The sequence below is a fragment of the Petaurus breviceps genome, unplaced genomic scaffold, assembly GCF_028583685.1.
Source record: "Petaurus breviceps papuanus isolate PSGF00001 unplaced genomic scaffold, PetGlider_PUasm1.0 38, whole genome shotgun sequence".
Classification (NCBI taxonomy): domain Eukaryota; kingdom Metazoa; phylum Chordata; class Mammalia; order Diprotodontia; family Petauridae; genus Petaurus; species Petaurus breviceps.
The window spans coordinates 82,820,771-82,843,228 of NW_027186304.1; the positions used below are offsets into that span (position 1 = coordinate 82,820,771).

At 33.8% G+C, this 22,458-nt stretch overlaps 1 protein-coding gene and 1 long non-coding RNA gene across 5 annotated transcripts in view; one reads left to right on the forward strand and one right to left on the reverse strand.

The window, feature by feature from the left end:
* Window positions 1-22,458, reverse strand: part of EYA1 (EYA transcriptional coactivator and phosphatase 1) — a 345,032-nt gene that overhangs the window by 166,826 nt on the left and 155,748 nt on the right. For 2 of the 3 annotated variants that reach the window (XM_069100110.1, XM_069100111.1), the window contains exon 1: window positions 4,845-4,934. The gene's annotated coding sequence lies outside the window, so the exon portion shown is untranslated. Of the gene's footprint in view, window positions 1-4,844; window positions 4,935-22,458 lie in introns of those variants that run through there. The other variant, XM_069100112.1, reaches the window with a different exon arrangement.
* LOC138170637 (uncharacterized) lies at window positions 459-5,059 on the forward strand. 2 transcript variants are annotated; one of them, XR_011170696.1, is made up of 3 exons: window positions 459-617; window positions 2,434-2,551; window positions 4,928-5,059. It is a non-coding gene; the product is annotated as an uncharacterized lncRNA (long non-coding RNA). The 2 variants fall into 2 exon arrangements; XR_011170695.1 differs by lacking the exon at window positions 4,928-5,059 and adding an exon at window positions 4,010-4,652.

Sequence of the window (22,458 nt, forward strand, 5' to 3'; positions counted from 1 at the left end):
GAAAGGTAGCTATTCATCCAATCAACATGGTTAACAGGAGTAGTTCAAGCATTAACCCTCCAGCATCCTCAAAAGAACTTTCATCTTCTGTTATCACTGGTTGAAATATATTTCCCACCCACCCCTGTAAGTCTTGACAGTTTCTTTTCCTTATCATGTTGAATTTTTTCTATTCTTGCTGTTTGTCCTTTAACCTTCACTAGAATAGTTTCTGGGCAACTCCATTTAATGCCAGCCTGACTTAAAATAGGAAAAACATGTTTTCCATGATATATTCTATATAGAGCCATGACACTTTTTTCATGTAAATATGAAATAATCAATATTGTTTCATTGACTTCAGAATCAGTATGTATTTAGTCTTTAGTTAAATTATCTGTCTTTTAAGACTTGACCAGAAAATCAGTATATTTAGTATTTCAATAATCAACATATCTCGGTGAAACAGTGTTATGATAGCCCCTTTTGTTATTAGATGGATTTGCATTTAGTTAGGATGCAATGAATAGTTTAATATGCAGCCTTTGATATCACAGTCCTTCCTCCAGGGACAGTGCAAATTGCCAGCAGGTGATAAAGTTCAGGTGAAGATTGGCTGTTGACTTGGAAGCATAAAGGTAAGTCTTCACCAGTGAAGAGTATATATTCTACTTAGTGTTTCCATGCTAGTGAATTCCAGATTTTTCATGTGTATTCATTCAACCTGAACTGTTATCACTAATGATTATACAATAGAGAAGAAAAGTAAAGCATCTCAAGTGGCATAAATATTATCCAGGCAAACATAATCTGTGTTTGAGCTTTGTTATTTCTAATCATAAAATTTAGAAACTTTTTGTCTAAGAATAAAGTTTTCAAAGTCTAACATTTTAATAACATTAGATATTATTTCAATGTATGCGTTTCTGTTATGTGTATCTAGGAAAAAAAACCTTAATTAAGATAAGTTTAAAAGACTAGATGACAATCTAAATTTTAAAATATTCAAATAAACTAAGTCAGTTTGGGGGAAACAGAGGCAAGTTTCTAGAAATTAAAACTCTTTTTTTAATGCTTAAACTCAACATAAAATGATTAGAAAGTCCAGCAATAGCCTCAAGGACATAGTTTCCTATTAATATTTTTAAATATCTTGAATATAGTATAGGTGAGAAATAACTGTTTTTAAAGTGATCTTGGCTTATTGATAATATACTATCTGATTCCAAAAAAATCCTTTTATTGATACTTCTATTTTAATATGCTAGATATCTTTGTAATAACTTTGCTATTATAAATTCAAAATGATTATATTTTATATTTGAGGTTTAACTTACATAATTTCAATTTCAAAATAAGATACTATTAATTATAAGAGAAATTTTAATATGAGCACAAGTGAATGTAAAACTTTCCTTTAAAAAAACAAACAAACAAAACTTAAAGGTGTTTTCAAGACCACATCCTATTTCCGCTGAGCTTGGTTCAACTTATCATGTACTGCACTTTTTACACTCCAAGATTTCTGAAAGTCCACATCCATGATCTTCATTTCATTAAGTATACTTCAGATATATTCCTTTGTGTCTCAAGGATTATTTAAACCATGTGTTGTGTGTTACTGTATTTAAAAATGACTCTTTAATCAAAATAACTTTAAAACAACTAATCCTCACTTAGGCTGGTCAGCTGAATCCACATAGTGGTCCAGGAAAAATAAATCTACTCTCAAGAATGCGAATGCAGACAACAATTAGACACAGATGTGAGCAAAATTAGTTACAGTTTACAAAATGCTACACTTCACATGCTTTTAGTTTTTTTATATGTAGCCCAACATTACAATACAGCAAGGAAAATATACTTTTCTAAAGACTTATGCTAAAGGACACCTATTTCTGATTGATATTGTCTCTTATGATGTATTATGCTTAATAAAAGTTGCCATACTTGGTAAGATTCTAAGTTATAATATCTTCCAAAACTGATTAAGGTTATTTTCATTAGGAAATGAAAAAAAAAACACATTTCAATGGACTTCAGAAGAGATATAGTGAGGCATCTAGTTAATTCAAATTTACACTTCTTTGTATATTTGCAAAACCTATTCTCTGTAGTGTCCTTATTTGGAGTTTTAAATAATTTCTGTGTATGCATTTCCTCTAATGTATCTCACATGGTTATATATAATTCAAATGCTCAATTTTAAAACATTCCCTTTTTATCTACAAAATAGAAATATCTTATTGAGAGGCTCTTATAAAAGACAAAATAAAACTGATAAAAAAAGTCACACAATTCTACATTTAAGAAACTTAAACTGGTAACATTGACTTCTGATTAGTTAATGAGGTCTTTTAAGTTTGCCTTTTTTCTAATTAAATTTATAATTCTTCACAGATGTAAGTTTTGTTGATGTTCAATTTGTCTCTCTCATTTTGTTAAACCTCACAGAGTACTTCACCAATCCATTGAATAGCCACATTAAATCTGTTAATACCATGCTCTTCAACCCCAGAAATTATTTCCAGAAGGCAAACTTGCTTTGAGAGATCATCAAACAAGACTTAAGGTACACATTTTATCACATTTTCCCTACCACAGAGCTAGGGATGCAGAGGAAAATTCATGACTTTTGCACTGTTTATTATACTTTGCTAAATTACAAATCAAAAGCATCTGACAGAAGATCATGTATGAAGCCAAAAAGTTAATAATGTTCTGTGAAAAGTAAACTGTAAATGGTAAGGGATTCTAAATCTCAGCAGCACAGAGCAAATAAAACATAGGTACTTGTCTAAATTATGGGTTTTCCATAGGTTTTTTTTTTGCTTGCTAGAAGCAATTTTTATAAAATGACTGTAATTTAAAACATTTTTTAACTGAAAAGAAATTTTCAAAGTGAAAGTACCAAGCTTATCCAAATAAATAGAGCTGGCAGGCAAGCTAGTTTTGTTCAACCATAGATCGACCCTACTCCCAAACAAATCTGAAAGACAATGGCTATTTTCTCATCAGATTATTTCATAGGGAAAACCTGCCTTAACAATAATCCTACTTTTCAAGCAGCATATTTTTCTTGGTAAAATTTCTCTCCAATCAGTACTTACAACCACAACAACTTCATTGTAAAAAACCAAAAACACAAATTCAAAAGCATCACTAGGCAAAGATCCTTTAGACTTCGCTCATTTTATTCTGTTATCCTTATAAATGAAATGTTTACAAAAAGAATTAATTATGGATTTCTCTACATCTGACAAGACATTGGTCTTGATCACATACTTCAAAGCAAATTTAAAAAATGGAATTCTTGTGTAAACAGGAATAATTAAATAATTGATCTACATAGAGTTTACAGTTTTCAAAGTTTAGTTGACTTAAAAATGAAATGATTTTGACATCTGACTTAAATGTAAACTGATTTGTTCTTCAAGTATATTACCCTTTCAGTGTATCCTGGTTTTTAGAAAATACCACTGATTTAAAAAAAAAATTCCAAGGGGTAATTTTCCCCTAAGAAACCATTTATTATATCTATCAAACACATAAGAATGGCCTTTCCTTCGGAATTGTATGCTTAAATGGCAGGCAACCTAATGCTGAACAGTGGCTCAATTAGGCTTCTCTGTCTGTCACCGCAAAGTATTTTCAGGTTTGAAAATCTACGGCTGTTCACTCACAGAGGACACTGGGCCTTAGCTGCTAAGGCAGACAAATACCAAGTATTTGACAATGTATGACTGTTGTTTTTCTTAAGTACATTGCTTCCAAAATGAGCAATATGAAGCAAATGACTTAATAAAATAATTATCAATTAAAGCTTATCTGAAAAATGTTATGTGATGACAAAGTTTAAGGCCATTACACCGTGACTTATCACTAACTTTTTCCTAGTTTTGTCCTTGCCATTCACTTAATTGTCAAAACATGAAGAAGAAAAAGAACCTAGTAAATACCATGACAGGTCTGAATTTAGTGAAGTTCAGGTAAAGTTATGCTGAAATATATTTTAAAATACTTATTTCAGGATGTATGCATTCATAAATGGTTGGTGGTTCTTATATCGGCTTTGGATGTGGAATAAGTTAAATGATCTTTTAAAAATCAACCCCTTGATTTCAAAGTGATAGGTATGTATCTATAAGTCAATTGAAATGCCAATTAAGGTAAAAGATTTTATTTGTATAAATGTATATGTTTTTAGCCTGAAAAGTTCCTTTTTGAGGATGCACATGTCTTATCTTGGGGGAAAATTTAAACATGTTAAGGAAACGACTTTCCTTCTCCAAAATGTGCTGCCAACTTATCTTCATTTTGCTTTCTTCCTCTAAATCTTAAGCTTTTTCTTCATGCTCTGGTATGGTTTTTGAGTAGGGCTATGAAAAAGCACTCATTGCCGTTGCATATATACAATATAACATATGCATAAATGTACCTTTTCCATTCCATATTATGCAATATTACTTGAAGAGATCATTCATAATAGCAGTGCAAAATGCTGTCTGCAAAAAAAAAAAAATACAATAGCCCTCCAATATTTCTCTATTTAAATTTACAGTGTGAACATAGAATACAACATGTTAATTTACACGACTTGGGATGATTTATCATTAATGATTAGAATCATGTTTGTAAGTAGTAACTAGATTATTTAGGATGGCACATCGGGATTAATGAAGCAATAGAAAATGCCCCCAAATTTGGCTAGTTCTAAGTATTGTTTTTCACTTAAAAAGACGAAGAAAACCCTCAACGGGGAGGTAGGGGGCAACGCAATCCCATGTCTCCTGTTATCTCTCTGGGACTTTGCCCACAAGACAGTTTTGGTCAGTCTCCACAATCAACAGTCAGCTTGTACTTACAGAGCTCCCGTCTGCTGTATTCACTAGTTCTCGGTGCTTTCTCGTTCTCTGCTTTAACAAATCTCCGTTCCGTGCATGTTTAGATTCCTGGGGGAAGGTAGAGTTTTGTGCTGACGACGGTGAGGGTGATTTTTAGAAGTTCTCAGTGGAGCCCAAGAACAGAAGTGCAGCGTCTCTGGAGGGCAAACCCAAGCTAAAGGCAAAGCTCCCAGATTGCTGCTGGAGGCTCTGACTGCCGAGTGTCTGCGAGAAAACGGTTCCTCGAGGAAGAAAACCACCACAGTGGACTTTAACAGGAAGACTTAAAGTCGGAAGTGGTACTAGAGAGTTTGTATCTAGCACCAACCCCTGAGCCATCAGCTCCCACTGTTCTATTTAGTCACAGCTTTGAGCTGTGGGCTTTCCCCCCCACTAAACAGCAGCAGATAATATCTAAGATCCTTAGACAAAGAAACAGCAGAATCTTCATCCCTCCTATTTGTTTGCTCAGTCTTGTAGGTCTGCCCATGTAGCCTAAGGGCTTTTTTTTTTTTTTGGTTTTGTTTTTGCAACGTAAACCACAGCTATTCTCTTGTCCTAACCTTATTGGTTTAAATGTAACAATTGAAATGAGCACTCTTCTGTCTGACTCAATCTTGCTGCTTTAGAAAAATTTATTATGTAAATGAATGAGCCTCATGCTATCTGGATAAACAGTTGTGTGGGAATTACTTAGTGGAAGCACTGTCAGCAACACACTCAGTTCTAACAGCAGTTCCCAATATATTTATCTGGGGAGCTGCTGTATAACCGCTTTTTAAACACTTTTCCAAAGATTTTGCTGTAGTTCTCCCTTCTGGAAACTAGTAGAAGCAATGCTTTCTAAATCTTTCTTCAAAAATTTTACCTGATTAATAGGTTAGGAAGCAAGTTGACCTTTTGTTAACTTCCAGTAAGCCAGAAGACAAAAAAAGGGGATCTAATTTACAAATGAACTAAATTCTAACTCAAATCATTACCTTTATGATGAATCCAATGGAAGCTGGAATGAAGGCATTTCCCAACATTCCAAGAACATTACCTTTTCATAAAGTTCTATGTGAGCAAATGTATGAATGGCACTTGGTATTTAATAGTCTAATTTATAATCATATTAGGAGAAAAGCTTCTTCTCATACATTTGGGATCTTTGCAGCTTTTGCTATTTGAGATACTTGTAACTAAACACAGAACTATGGAATTCTATACCATCTGAGTGAATATTATGATTAACAATAAAATCCAAAACTAAATTTTTAAAGTTCCTTAATATTATTACATTTTATGCTGTTAAATGACTTCTGGAGTTAAAGGTCAATTATTTCAATAACGCATTTATTCCAAATATTTAAAAGCATTGATAAAGAAAAAATCTAACTATATATTTTACATGATAAGTCCTAGATCAAAGTGTGAGTACAAATGTCTCTGTATTTGCCTCTTTCATCATAAGTTTTATATTATAAAAAAAATAAGGTGGAATTCTTATAAATTCCTTTCTGTTATATGTTAAGGTGTTTTTCCCAAATGTTTTATTATTACATGAAACCTTTTTCTGTGTGCCAAGATTTTTCTATCAAAAAACAAAGTATCTTTTTAAAAAAGGACATTGTAATGATTCATAAAGAAGCACTTGTTAAAATTGGATTGCTACTGGTATATCATATAATGTCTGCACTAGGATTCAAGGTCATCAGTTAGTACAGCATTTCTTCACCAACCTGATGGTTCAGATCAGTAAGATGTATTTTTACCTTTCTTTATTTGACTTATGCACAAATGACAACTATTTCAAGTCAAGAAGTAACTTCTTTTATGAAATACAAGCAATGAATTTTTTTTTCAGAAAGGATGCCAATCTAAATTCCTCAGAAAAAGAATGCTTTGGCAGAGCTGTAATACAGCCTCAAGTTGCAAACTCACCTAAGATTTCATTTTATGTAGTACAGACAAGAAAGGAATCTTGGGATACCCTTCTCCTCATATATGGGAGGTCAGTTCAAAATATGTAGGTTTCTATTGGACCTGTCTATATCCCCAGCAGATATAGGATTATCTTACCATTACTATAACTTACCTTACTATAACAGCTTCTTATGCTGTAAAAATCAGATATTATTTGGAAGAAAGTCAATTATTCAAGAAATATAATACTGAATATAATGGAGAGTTCTAGTATTGTCAGACAAATATAACTCAGTATTAATTTCATCTAAAATATCAATCATAAAAATGGCCATGGCTTTTAAATTATAACTGTTTCCAAAGACTACTTTTAAAATATCATCTATTTTAAAACTGAGATGATGAAAAATTCAACCCTATATATGTATAATATCTCAATTGCTGCAATAAAGATCTATGATTTGAACTACATGCCATGTAATATTCAAAATTTATAATTAAGCATCAAAATATCAAATTTCATTTTTGGTAGTTTATAAAAATTTATAGTTGGTAAATATAGGAAATGCTAATCTTTTAAGATGATAATTAGCAGGTGTGATATACAATGGAGGTCTCAAATAAATAAGAAAATTATTCAACTAGATTATATCTATCTCACTACATGGCATATTTTAAAATTAAGATTTAATTATTTGTGTTTATATAGTCAAATGAGCTATCTTTAAGCAACCTATACATACCATTATGAAGAAAAGTATAATACATTCGAAGTGACCACTAACTGCAATGATGGTATAGCTAATGATTGGCAGTTATGAACATAAAACTTCAAGTTATTTGGATAAAAACACACTATCCATATTAACACATTTCATCACTGAAGGGAAAATTTGCTACAGTCTGGTATACTATCTGTAGTATGGCCAAACTGGAATCTTTTTGAAGTTATTATTCATAACTTTAAATTAAATGTAGCAATTTCTAATAAGCTAGACATAGAAGGAGGGAGGGAGGGAAAAAGGAAGGAAGAAAGAAAAGGAAGGAAGGAAGGAAGGAAGGAAGGAAGGAAGGAAGGAAGGAAGGAAGGTAGGAAGAAAGGAAGGAAGGAAGGAAGCAAGGAAGGAAGGAAGGTAGGAAGGAAGGAAGGAAGAAAGGAAGGAAGGAAGGAAGGAAGGAAGGAAGGAAGAACTAGTATAAAAGAACTCTATTAACACTCAATTCATCAGTATATTTGGCTGTTTATTACATCCTGCTATCTGCTATTTTCACTGTCTGCTTGCAGTTGGATTATCTCTTAGAATTTCATGATAAACACATAATTTTTCCAATTGATCAATGAAAGTACAGATGAGTATAACCTACTCTTTACTGTTTGTCAATGGCATAATTTAGGAAAGTAATTTCCTGAAAATTAAATGATAACATACAGGTAATAAAGGCAGGTAAGAGGGAATAATAAATGTTAATTTGTTGCATCAAACTAGTGCTAAAATGCTTGTGAACAGAGGCTAAGAGGCTGGTTATATATGCTTACTGCCCAATAAAAACAATTTTATTACATTCAAAAATTCAAAGTGAAGCACTTTGAAAATAAAACTCTAGCATAATGTTTGAATTTCATAACAGGCACAATATTATTCCCTATACTGCATCTCCAAACAGGTTTTATCTTACACAGCAAGCTGTTGCCTAGCTACATGCCTAGTTTTAGTAAAGTTTGAAATTTTGACAGGCTTTCTTAATGCTTCAAGATTAAAGAAGGAGCCAATCTAGTGATTACAAAGATAAGAAAAGTCATTATTTCCATTTAAATTCTAAAAGAAAGAAGTTTTAGGAGACTTCCTGCAAAAATTCAGAAATATAATTGCACATTTTCCAGAATTAGATAACTTAACTCAAAATAAATCATCATAAAAACAATCAAATATTTAAGGGGTAAGAGGTACTGTGTCTTCCATTTTTGGCATGTGTACTCTAAATGGATTTGGCAGGTCCAAAATATCTTTTAAAAAGGTAAATATATATTTCACTGAAATATTTGTTTTAGCATTTTGTATATTTTCTATTTAGCCTTACCGCTAAATACTTCAGAATTAAATATTCATTGCATTATGTGTCAGAATAATCCATTAGCCTATCAGAATTTTTAATGCATGCAACATTGTTATCCTTTGAGAATAAATTCATATCAAATTGCATCATGTTATTAAAAAATACTGCTAGAGACTAATAGTTGTTTTTCTTCCAAAAGGAAACATGTAAATCAAAGAGTGGCATTATTTCTTTCATATTAATTACATATCAATTATTCCTTGAAATAGTATTTGAATAATGAAATCATCCAAGATTATTAGAATATCAGACTCCTTCTACTTCCAGATTCATCATTTCCTTTCTCATGATTTCTTTCATGGCAACATATTTCTGAGTATTCTAGGTAACTGTTGGTAGAAAAACTCATGTAGTGATCAAGGATTTTGCCATGCTTCCTGGCACTTTCCATGATCACTTGCATGACAACTGGCACAAGATCTACAAACTAGTACTGTGATCCTGAATTAAACTCCCAGTAGCTGCTGCTGAAACTCTACCAAGGAAAACATCCACAATTTATTTTAAGAATGATATGAAATTGACCATACTATCTAACAGTATTTAGTTAACTTTCTTTTAGTCACCTCTACCAAGAATAGCTTTTAGCAGTGAATGAAAGGAGACAATTATACACTCCCAAGGAAAATGATTTGTGATGAATTATATTGGAGCTTTTATGACAACACAATTTGAAAATACAGCCCATTTCCTGAAAACTTAATGAGCACATCATTTATTGTCAGATATAATAATGTTTGTGGATCATGAAATCAGAAATTCCATAATGATTATCTATGGAGTTAAAAAAAATAATTGTTAATCTAAACTGTGAACACTTTAAAAAAATCTATTCCTGGAAAATGTAGAACAGTAACAATTTTTTTAACTGAAGAATAAACGACTTGTTAGCATTTTTAACTTATCCACTCCATTAAGCAAAGTATATGACATGACTAATTTTCCATTTTAGTTAACTTATTCTATCAAACAACAAAGAACACTACACCCTATGAAGTTCTATTTTTCTTCCTTTTCTTTAAATTATTACAGTCAAACTGGTCCACATGGGCTGAGTTTGATCACAGCAAAGAGGTAATTTGTCCACTATACATAATATATTAGATTTATATTGACATGAGTCAGCCTAGCAGACAGAGGGTATCTTTTTTCTACCATTTTTCCTCTGGCATGGGCAAAACCAATCTTGGCAGCACCTCTCACAAAATGTAACAAGATCTGGAAATTCACTTTTTTAGTGTCCCAGTTTTGAATTACACTCTAACTCACATTTTTAAAAATTCTTCAGAAATAATGCACATCTCAACCAAGAATGCTAATGAACAGTTTATTGTGTTTGTATACTATTTTAAAATATTTTTCCTAAATATTTACATTGTTGTATTCCCCCATTTTTAGAACACTGTTAAAGTCACTATTCAACAGTAGATGGAGCACTGGGTCATTAATGTAACCTAGGTGAGTCAAGGGCTGTACTTTTTTTTTGAAAAGTGACACATACAAAATTCAATAAATCCATTTAGCTAGAGCACTTAATTTTGTGAAATTTCAAAGAACATAGAGTGTTAACTAGCTCCAATGAAAAGAAATGTTGTTCCTAAGCATACTTTGAAGGCTGGTTTGTAAATTTCTTAAAAGAAAAAAACAAATCTTGATTAAGTTGAATATAATATAAATGAGTATACTTAATTTTGAAGTATTTACTCAGACAAGATCACTTTTCTTATGATAATCAAGAATAGAGAAATATCTGCAGTTCATAAATATTTCTTATTTTGTAAAGGAAAGGAGAAAGTGAATGCCTGAGTTTACAATAAGCAATTTCATAAATTACTTGTTTCATAGTAGCATCAATTGCTTCCCTATTGCTTTCTTTAATTTCAATTAAACTGAAGTGATTGGCTTTGATCTTTTATAGCAATTACATCATGAACACGCTATTTGCTCACCAAGGAAGTAATTACATTTGCAAAGCACTATAAGTCATATGACAGATTTTGGGATATAGTTTAAATATTTAGAACTGGAAAGTTCTATTTGTTACCACAAAATGACTGCAATGGTACAAACCTTGACAAACTAACCAAAAACTTTTTCTTCCTTCAAGCAGTATTAACAGTGCTCCCCCCGCCCCAAACCTTTTCCTTGCAATCTCCCAAATCGGGGAAAAAGTAACCTCTAAAGCTGTTTTAGACAGAAGGTCAGAATTCAAAGGACTGGTAACCTAATCCACAGTGCAGTGCAATCACATCACTATTGGAAACACAACCAGGAGCACCATTATTCTAGATGTTTTTATTAAGCACTGTCAATAGGTATACAATCTGGAGGGTTTTCTGTACTGTAAAGTTTATCTAGAATCATACATACAGGAGATCAAGTTGCCTGTGCCCATTGAATTTTACTTTAGTAAAATTCTGTGAGGTAAGAAAATGGGACCCTGTGTTACATATTAATGAAAGCAATAGCTTTGGTTTGTTTATACGAATACTTAAAGGGGGCACATCTTGGTAGACAAAATGTAAATAAAGCTTAAACTTTTTAGCCCCTGGATACTTAAAGGGGGCTGAAAATTGGGAAAACTATTAAGCTTTGGTGTGTATTGTTTCAATGGGTACATATTTTCTACCTAAAAGCATTATAATGATATTAAACTAGACCTTGCATCATCATTAATTAACCTAAGAATTTAGAAAGAAATAAAATTAGGGTTTCTTTCTATATAAATTAGCTACAAGGCCAGTTAAAGATGGAATAAAGGGAGCATATTTCTTGGGGATTCATAACTATTTTGTTAGTGCATTTTAAAGAAGGTTTTTGTTGGCAAATTAACAATCATGCCTGCAAATGTGAACCATGCTAAATTCTCATGGCTTTTGTTCTTTTAAAAACTGAATATTTAAAGGCTGCTGCTTTATATTTATTCATGATAAATGAATCTGGAAATCCCTACTGTGTGTCATATAATAATTCTATGAAAATCCAATAATGGTATTTTGGGCAAATTGAAAAGTGGCAAAAAATATGAGGTCAAGGATTTAGGGTTACTTAATCAGTTCTTCTGATTTGATATACTTTGAATAGGTAACAAGCTTAAATATATGGATCTGATAAACATTGGCATGGCATATAAACAGCTATTTTGTGTGGTAGAAGGAAAAACAAACAGTTTATAGAGAGGTCAGGCAATTGGTAGAGGAGAATTCTATTGACACTATTATCAAGAGAACCCCTGCTGAGTGATCCATAAAGCCCCAATTAGGCCTAACCTCATGGGAAAGCTGTTCACTTTCCTTCCTGTCCCTGCTAGAGACATCTTCCCCATGAGTACTGGCTTCAAGAAGAGGTGTGAGATATAGGTGGGGGTTGGGGAGGAAGGGGGGAGGAGGAGAGAAAGGGAGGAGAATCAAAGGAAAGTAAATAAGAAAGAAGTTAAGTCTTTAAGCAAAAGAATTGCCTTACATTTCTCAAAGATATGGTGCCTATATGGGGAGTCTAAAGAAAGGAGATAGAATTTTTAGACATTAAGATTCTTATATTGTTCTTAATTATAAATATAATCATTAATGTACCCATAAATTTCTCTTGGTTTTGGAAAATTCTAAGTAATATCCCTAAAAAGTATATACACATACATACAATATGCATATATGTGTGTATAGATACATATATAATATCTATGTGTGTGAATATGTATATATATATATATATATATATATATATATATATATATATATATATAAAATCACAACTTTCCTGAGGATTCATAACTATCTTGCTAGTGAACTTTAAAGGAGGTTTTTATTGGCACATTAAAAAAAACATCCCTGCAAATATGGAACATGTTTAATTCTCATGGCTTTTGCACTTTTAAATACTGCATTTTTAAAGGCTGCTACTTTATGTTTATTCATAAGAAATGAATCTGGAAATCCCTACTGTGTGTCATATGATAATTCAATGAAAATCCAATAATGATATTTTGGGCAAATTGAAAGGTGGAGAATTTGATCCCTTTCTGATATATATTTTTTGTTGTTGTAGAGTCATTTTTCAGTTGTGTCTGAGTTTTTGTAATCCCATTTTGAGGTTTTCTTGGCAAAGATACTGGAGTGTTTTGCCATTTCCTTCTCCAGCTCATTTCACAAATGAGGAACTGAGGCAAACAAGGTTAAATGACTTGCCTAGGGTCACACAACTAGTAAGTGCTTGAGGCTAGATTTGAACTCATGAAGATCAGTCTTCCTGACTCTAAGCCCAGGGCTCTATCCACTCTGCCACATAGCTGCCCTTGTGATATGCATGCATGTTTATATATTCACATGCAACACACACACATATATATGTGCATATACACACATGCACACATGTGCATACACAACCCACTAAAATAGTACCCATCCAAAATTGACTCAATCTTGTTTAGTATTTAGAATTTTAAAAATATTGTCTCAAAACTTTAAATAGAATGCTTCAAAGTGACATCAATTCCAGCCTATGAATAAAATGGTTGAAAAAGGGAAGACTAGACAAAAAGTTGCACAAAGATGCTAGAAGCAAATCATTTACACTCTTTTTTTCTTTTATGTATATGCACATATAGATTTGAAATTAACTGCTTTTATTTATAATGGTTTTCCATCCCTCTAGCCTAGGAATACTGCTCAATCAACTAAACCACCCACTAGCAAGACAGGACTTAGTACAGTCTATGTCATGTAGTAGGTGCTTAATAAATATTAATTGAATTGAATATTTATTGACTCAAAGTGAATTACAATTCTAGTTCAGTTACAGATTTGCTCAGTGATTTTGGTTATTATATTATTTAAACTTTCTACATTGAATCTGTAAAGAAGACATGTGGAGAAGTTAACTCTTCTTACAGAAATGTTGTGAGACAAAAAACATTAAATTTATGTTAAGACATTTGGTAGTAAAATTATTCCAGAAAATGGGGCTGTAAATGTCTTCAAACAAACTTAATCAAATTATTTTTTATTGAGTGCCCACAGGGAGAATGGCATGGTACCATATATTATCTTGGTCTTAATGGAAATTGACCATCTGATAATCTCTGATATCCCTGAATCATTCTTCATTTTATTTTTTGCTTAATTTTCTTAGCTTTTTTATCTTTTGGACTTAGAACCTGCATAATTGGTCTTGTTAATAGTTTTATTATCCTGGGAAAATTAAATAATTTTTCATGATTAAAAACATTTCTTAAATACCATGTGTAAATTCATATATGATGAATCTTGGGTCTTCAAGGAAGGGACTGCCTTTCCTGAAAATATCACATAGCCAAACATCAATAAAGTTAAAGAAGTGGCAACCATCAGAAATTTTGGTATAGAGGAAAGAAAAAAGGCATATATTCGATTTCTCCTACACTCAGCTTATCATTCTTCCCTAATACTATACAATTTTCCCTTTCATACTCTTCACCTAAAAGGATATAATGGATTCTCTAAAAGGGAGGGTAGAACTGGGGTTCTTAACCTTTTTATATCATGTACTCCCTTAACAGTCTGGTGAAGTCTATGGACCCTTTTTCTGAAAAATGTGTTAAGTGAAATATTTTTTATAAAAATAAAAACATAAAAAGTAAATAAATTGAAATTAAATAATTACTATTTAAAAGGAAACTGTATTTTAAAATTGTGTGTGTATTTGTAAAAGCAAGTTCATCTACCTGAGGTTAAGATCTCATGGTGTATATCCATAGAAACTTTAATGTATGAGAACTATCAACGTGATTACCAAATTCAGTGGTGAAAATAATAAGCCTTTCATGCCTTTTCATCAAATGTGATGCTCATAACTGTCCTCCCATATAGTTTCCAAAGGAGCTATCTCAATTTGCTACTATTGGTCATTCTCTTTCAGCTACTTCTCTTCTCTAGGTTTTCATGCCACCATTTCATCCTAGTTCTTCGATCTGTCTGACCTTTCATTCTCAGTTTCCTATGTTAGATCTTCTTCTGTATGATAATTAGAACTTCAAACTCTGTCCTGGACCTTGGTGATCTCATCAGCTCTCATGGGTTCAATTATCATTTCTATGTTTAAGATTCTCAGATCCAGACCTAATTTCTTTCCCAAACTCCAGTCTTACATCACCAACTGCCTTTTTAACATCTCAAATTGAATTTTCCATGTGCATATTAAAGTCAAAGTGTCCAAAAGAGAGTTTATTTTCTTTTCCCCCAAACCTTCTCTTTCCAACTGCTCAGTTACTATTGAGGACTTTTTTGGGGCCCTCCTGCCTCATAATGAATGTAAATTGTAATTGTTTCTCTTTTTACCAGCAACCCTTAGGGTCTTTTCCTCCCAGTTTGATTTTTTAAAAATTATTATTATTAAAGAGGCCATCCCTTGACTTACTTCTTAAACTGGCCTATTCACTGAATGGGTACTGCCTCACTCAAAGTGAGAACTTGGAAAGAGATTAGTTTAAGAAGTCCCCCATTGTATCCTGGGTCATCTCCAGTTGTCCTGATCCATATCTGGCTACTGGATCCAGATGATCTGGAGGAGAAAGTGAGACTGGTGACTTTGCACAATCCTCCTTTCCTCAAGTCCAATTCAATTGCAAGTCATATCATCATCGTCCTAATGTCACGGTCCCCCTCGAGAATGAAGGACACACCACACACAATCCTCCCAACAGCTCAGGTTTGGAATCTCAGAGTTTTGATACCTAACTCAAACTCACTCCACATATCTAATCTTTTGCCAAGTCTTGTGAGCTTCATGACCTCTCATTTTTGTATGACCTTCTTTCCATTCCGATCTGATTCAGAATCTCATCACTTCACAACTGAAGTACTGCAATAGCCTAACTCTTCTTGCCTCACATCTTTTCACTCTCATCCATCTTCCATCTAGCTGCCAAAGTGATTATCCTAGTACAGGTGTGACCATGTCACCCCTGCCCCCACTCAGTAAACTTCAATGATTCTTACTTTCAGGATCCAATACAAAATCAGCTGTTTGGAATTAGAGGTCCTTAACAACTTTATGCATTTTTAAAAAAAAATTTCTACTCTTCTTATACTTTTACTTCCTCAATATATGCCAATATCTAGCAATACAAGCCTTCTTGCTGCTCCTCTCCAATGACATATCCTTCTCCATGCTCTTTCACTGACTGTCCCCCATACCTGGATTACTTTCTTCCTTTCCTCTGCCCATTGATTTCCTGGTTACAAGAAGCCTTTCTTGCTCACATTACCATCTCCAACCCCAACTGCTAGTGCTTTTTCTGAGATTACCTCTTGATTACACTGCATACATCTTATATGTACAAAATTGTTTTAATGTTTTCTACTTAATTTGAATGTGAACTCATTAATGAAAGGGACCATATAACCTGGCACTGTGTTGAACAAATAATTGTCTGGGGGACTTTTCCCTACTTTTCTTGACATTTATGGAGCATAAAGAGTCCTACATTGAGAAGGTACTTATATAAGGACTCCAGAAGCCAGAGAGGTGAAGCATTATGGTATATTATATTACTATGGCATATTATATTATATTATATTATAATTTGGGTAAAGAATTTTAATGAGGATGTCCGTGTCTTCATTTTTCTTCAGACTACACTACTGACTCTCTGAACTTTCTCTAGAATGCCTTGGCACAAGTATCTCCTCCCCTCCTCCTACCCCCTCCTTTCATATTTATACAAATATATTCATATTTATATTCATCTTTGTTTTACATGTCATCCTCCTCCACTAGACAATATGTTTCTTAAGGGTAGGAACTGTCTTGCTCTTTGCTTTGATCTGTTATTCCCAGAGCTTAGCACAGTGCCTGGCACTCAGTAAATACTTAATGAATCCTTGTTGACTTGACTAAAGGTCAACAGAAAGAGAAAGAGGAGGAGTTTTGTCATCAGAATATACCAATAACCACCTTAACTCAAAGAGAAACTAGATAAGAAATTTGGGAAACAGATCATAAGTCTGTCATAGAGGTATGGAAAAGTAGTGATGGGTAATTCAATTATCTAGTTATCTATTGGCAGTCTCTCTTTGTCAAAAACAGAATAGTTAATAATTTCTCCACTTAATGTTAATGCTAATTTCATTCTTGAAAAGATGGAAGACCTACAGGAGGAAATTCTCAGCTGTATCTGATCATCACTAATAGGGTCTCAGGAATACTTTCTGGGGTGGAAACCTTTGGGATACACTGCCATTCTATCATAGATTTTGTGATAGAGAAGAGGAAAAATTGGACATAGTCTGACATGTATACCAGATTTTGTGAAAGCCTCATTCAAAGGGTTCAGAGAAAGCAGAGGTGGAATCCCACGGACTAAAATCCTACAGGGGAAGTCCATGAAGAAGAGAGAGAAAACACTCAAGAATGAAATTCTGAAGACAAGAAGAAAAAAGCCAATGAGGAAAAAAAACAACATTGTCTAAGGAAAACAATGTGGATGCACAGATAACTCACCAATCACCACAGATTTTTAAGGATATGCACAGAAGATGGAAGCAAGGCTCTTTAATAGAGAATGAATATAAGAGTATGGCATAGTCATATAAAAATAGCTTCAAAAATGCTCCAGTTCAAAATAAGCTGAAGCTGTGAGGGAAACCAAGGATTTACAAGTTGGAGTTTTAGTTATATTGAAAGAAAAACATGAAGATAAAAAGGGCAGATGGCCACTGCTTGAGGTGGATGGAATGATAACAACCTTAACAGAGACAAGGCAGAACTGCTCAAGTCATTTTTTATCTGTTTTCTCTGCCAAAGAAAATGATCTGCATAGGACAGAATAAGAATATCTAATGTGGAGTTGATGACCAAGATAAGTAAGAAGATAGTAAAAGATCATTTAGCTGCCTTTGATGAATTCAAGTCACCTGGTCCAGAAGAACTATATCCCTAGGCACTGAAAGAATTGGCATTTGTGAGTGCTGACCCAATCAGTGATATTTGAAAGATCATGGGGGAAAGACAAAGGGTACAACAAGTTAGAAGAAAGACAAATGTCAAAATTTGCAACTTATTTTTAAAAAAAATTAAACTCTTTCAAAAGAGATTGGAGGAAAACAGTTTGCAAATAATAAGTATGACTGCAGTTTCTCGAGAAATCCTAGAAGAGATCATTAGCAAGGTGGTTAGTGAACATCTAGCAAGAGAAGTAGTAGTTACAAAGAGCTAGAATGGTTTCATCAAGAGGAGGATGTGATAGAATATTTCCTTTTTTTTTTTTTAGCTTTTTGGAGGGCAATTGGGGTTAAGTGACTTGCCCAAGGTCACAAGGCTAGTTTTTGTGTTGTGCCTGAGGCCAAATTTGAACTCAGATCCTCCTCACTCCAGGGCCGGTGCTCTATGAGCCACCTAGCCAACCACGAATATTTCCTTTTTTGACAGTGTGATTTTTCATATTAGAAAAATAATGGATAATGGAATTTATTGAGCATTTAGCAAAGGGGTGCATAATATCTCATACTATTCTAGTAGAAAACATGAAGACATGTGGACTAAATAATTTGGAATTTGTTGAATGACTGGATTTGAAGAGCAGCTGTTAATTATTCAAAGTCAACTTGCCAGGTGGTTTTTAGTAGACTGACTCAGTGATCTGTGTCTAACCTGGTGATTGTAAACATTTTTAATAAGGTCTTGGATAAAGGCAGAGATGGTATGGTATGCTCATCAGATTTGCAGATGACATACAGCTGCAAAGATTGAATAGCAAACTGGATGACAAGCTCAAGACAAAATTTTCTTTGAGCAGCATTTAACATAATGAAATTTTAGAGAGATGAATTCAAAATCTTATACTTGGGTTCAGAATATCAACTACATATGGAAGAGTGAAATATAGCAAACTTTGTCTAAAAAAAGCCCAGTGTTTCATGGATAGCATGTCCAATATGAATCATCAGTGTTATCTAGCAGCTAAAGAAGCTAATGCAATTTAGGCTATTTTGAGAGAGACATTGGTTCTAGAAAAAAGGTGATAATCTGATTAGACCTCATCTTAAGGAGTATGTAAATAATTGGGCATCACAATTTAAAAAAGACATTGATAATCTGCAAAGTAATCAAAATTGTGAAGGGCCAACATTCCATGTCAAATGAGGCTTGGTTAAAGTTAGGGGCAGCTAGGGGCACAATGGATAGAGTGTTAGGCCTGGAGTCAGGAAGATTCATCTTCCTGAGTTCAAATCTGACCTTAGACACTTACTAATTGTGTGACTCTAAGCAAGTCACTTAACCCTCTTTGCTTCAATTTCCTTATCTGTAAAATGAGCTACAGAAGGAGATGGTAAATTTTTCCAGCATCTTTGATAAGAAAACCCCAAATGGGTTCCAACAAAGGGTTGGACATGACTGAAAATGACTGAACGACAACTAAGACTGTTTAGCTTAGAAAAGACTCAAGCAAGACATGATTGTTGTGTTCTATTATTTGAAGACTGTCATGTAAAATTTAGATTTTCCTGTTTGAATACAGATTTTCTTTTTGATCCAGAAAGCATATCCAGGAACAATGACTGAAAGCTTCAAAAAGGTAAATTTTCAGTTTGACCTCAGGAAAAAAATAGAATGGGCTACGTACGAAATATTGATTTCCCCTTGATTGTAGCTCTTCAAACAGAAACTAGATGACAGTATGTTGATTGTGTTATCCTGCAGTTCCCTTTTGGATTTTGATTGGACTAGATGTCCATAAGATTCTCTTCAACTGTAAATTATGTCATTCTATCCATTATTTGTCCCTTCCTCTCTCTACATAAGAGGTCTATGCTCTTTCCTGGTCAGACATTTCTTTGATTGTCTCTCTTATATCTGTGGTATCAAATTCAAATAGAAAATGACCCCCATGGGTCAGTTTTAATTAAAAAAAACCCTCAATTTAACATTGTCTATGTTGTTTTGTATTTTTATTTATTTTGTTGAAACATTTCCCAAGCATATTTTAAACTGGTTCAGGGAGCACTCCAGAATTTTGCTGGCTAATCATAAGCCAAGAATTTGACACCTCTGTCTTACTCCATTTTTGCACAATTGTTAATTTGTAATATGATATAGCTCATGCCCATGTCCACCATCATTTTTACATTTCCCTTTAAGTGATTCATAACTTTAACTCTTCAGAGAATAGAGTATTCCATAACTCACAACCACACATCATCATTGGAAAAGTATTGATGAATAAAGATGAATTGTTGTTTGAGGGAAAAATCTCATAGTCATTAGGAGCCCTGCACAATTTCCAAAAGGCTGGTCACCCTCACCCCTCTCCTCCTAGTCACTTCCGTATCTATCAGGAGTGTCTGCCTAAGATATTTCTACTGATGGACCTATTCTGGGCTATATTAACTTTTCACTTAAGCAGAGATTCCTATGTGGATAGTTTGACTGAAATCTTTGAGCAATTTTAAAGATCTTTTAGGAAGAGGCAATGGGGTCCAATGGAAAGAACACTGCATTTAGAGATACAGAATTTTATACATACACACACATACATACATATACATATACTATATATAAATGTGTGTGAATATATACATATATACACACACACACATACACACTGGATCTTACTAATTGTATGTAAAAATAATATGTTGTATTGTGTAGTATCACCTAATAACATTCTACTGGTAATCAATTTTTTGCTTCCCTGAGATGGTTTTCATGCAGGAATAATAACAGGTAACAATTATAGAGATTTGCAAAGCACTTTATAAATACTGTTTTATTTGATCCTTATAGCAATCTTTAGAGGTATGTGCTATTATTATAGCATTATATTGGATATCATTTTGAAGAAGATGAAACAGGCAGACAGAGGTTAAGTGACTTGCCCCAGGGCCACCCACCTACTGAGTGTATGAGGCTACATTTGAACTCAGTAGGTTCCACACAGTCCATTGGCAGGTCAAATATTCAAAGTTTTTTACAGTTTGGTAGAAGCTGCCTGAATTTGTGTTTCTTTGTCATGTGCTTCTATAAGCAATGATCATGTCTATACCAAGGGGTGACACTGAATAGGGCTTTGTGGAGAAATAGTGTAAAAGACACGCATGATTGGAATAAGAAACTGAATTTTCATGTAATAAGAGCAAAGGACAACCCAAAGGATGCCCAAACACTGTCTTGGAATTCACAAAGTTTTAAAAGAAGGCCTCCAATATGTCAGATGGAGTCCCATAGAGATTTATAGGCCATTGACAAGAACAAAACAAGATGAGAATCCAGAAGCAGATTTTGGTCTGTACTAATAGAGGGAATACCCACCCCCATCAACAAAATATCAAAGGAAATAAATAGGATTTTTCTACTGTCATTTCACTTATTTGGACATTACGTAAGGGTAATTTTCTATCCAGAGTAAGTAGTACCTCAAAACAGGGCCTGTTTTCTAATATATTTCTAGTCCCTTTTCCCTTGGACATAAAAGCTTCTTTCTCTTCAGCCAACTCTATGATGATAGCTTCTCTCCCTCCAGCAGACTTCACTCCCTTTCTTTATGCGGCTGGATAAAAATTAGTATTTTCTGCCTCCTACAGAGAATGGAGCATTCCCACTGCCATAGGAAGTCCGGGAAGGTGTTACTTTGGCCAGACCCTAAAAGACAAACCTGTAAGGTTATTTAGGTGGCGTGGGCTTGGTGCATGGAGTCAACCAGACTACAGGTGGGTGGGGAGAGTAAGGGGGAGTTACTTTGCATAATCTTTCTGTCTGAAACATGGGGACTCAACTGTAATGAATAAGTGAGCCTGGCAGATCATTTATTCTTTTGAGCTTGTTTGGTTGGAGAGTTATGTGGAAAGTAAGCACTCAGCCAATTTGCCAATCATATAACCTCAGCACTAGTGAAAAGTGAACACTGAACTAGTCATTTAGTTCACTGGGAGAGAGGTTAGAAACAAATGTAAATAGGCCATAACATCCCCCCATTAGAACGTATACTCTCTGAGAGCAGGAAATTTTTTTTGTATCCCTAGTATTTAGCACAGTGTCTGGCACATAGTAGACACTTAAATGTTGTCAAATGTTTGACTGATTAAATATCCATTTGAGTATATAACAGGGGAGATCAGGGAAGTTCTGATCTTCAAGAGTGGGGCATATTTCATGGAACTGGGTACATGTGATTTAGTCCATTTATGATAGACACACACATATATGCATCTAGCTATGGATCTATGTATGTATGTATCTATCTATCTATGTATCTATGTATGTATCTATCTGTCCTGACCCCTTGCTTAAAGGACATGCAGAGTATTTTTGAGTAAGGGCTGTATCAAAAAGAAATGGATGGGGCGGCCAGGTAGCACAGCGAGTAAGAGCAGTGGCTCCAGTGTCGGGATGACCTGGAGATCGAATCCCAGGCTCAGATACTCAGTACCACACCCAGAAATAACTGGCCGTGTAACCTTGAGCAAGTTACTTAACCCCGATTGCTTAAAAAAACAAAAAAGAAATGGCTACTGACCTAGGAAAAATTTCATACAGTAGACTTTAAAAAGAAATGGCAATCTTTGCCTCTCTCTCTCTCTCTCTCTCTCTCTCTCTCTCTCTCTCT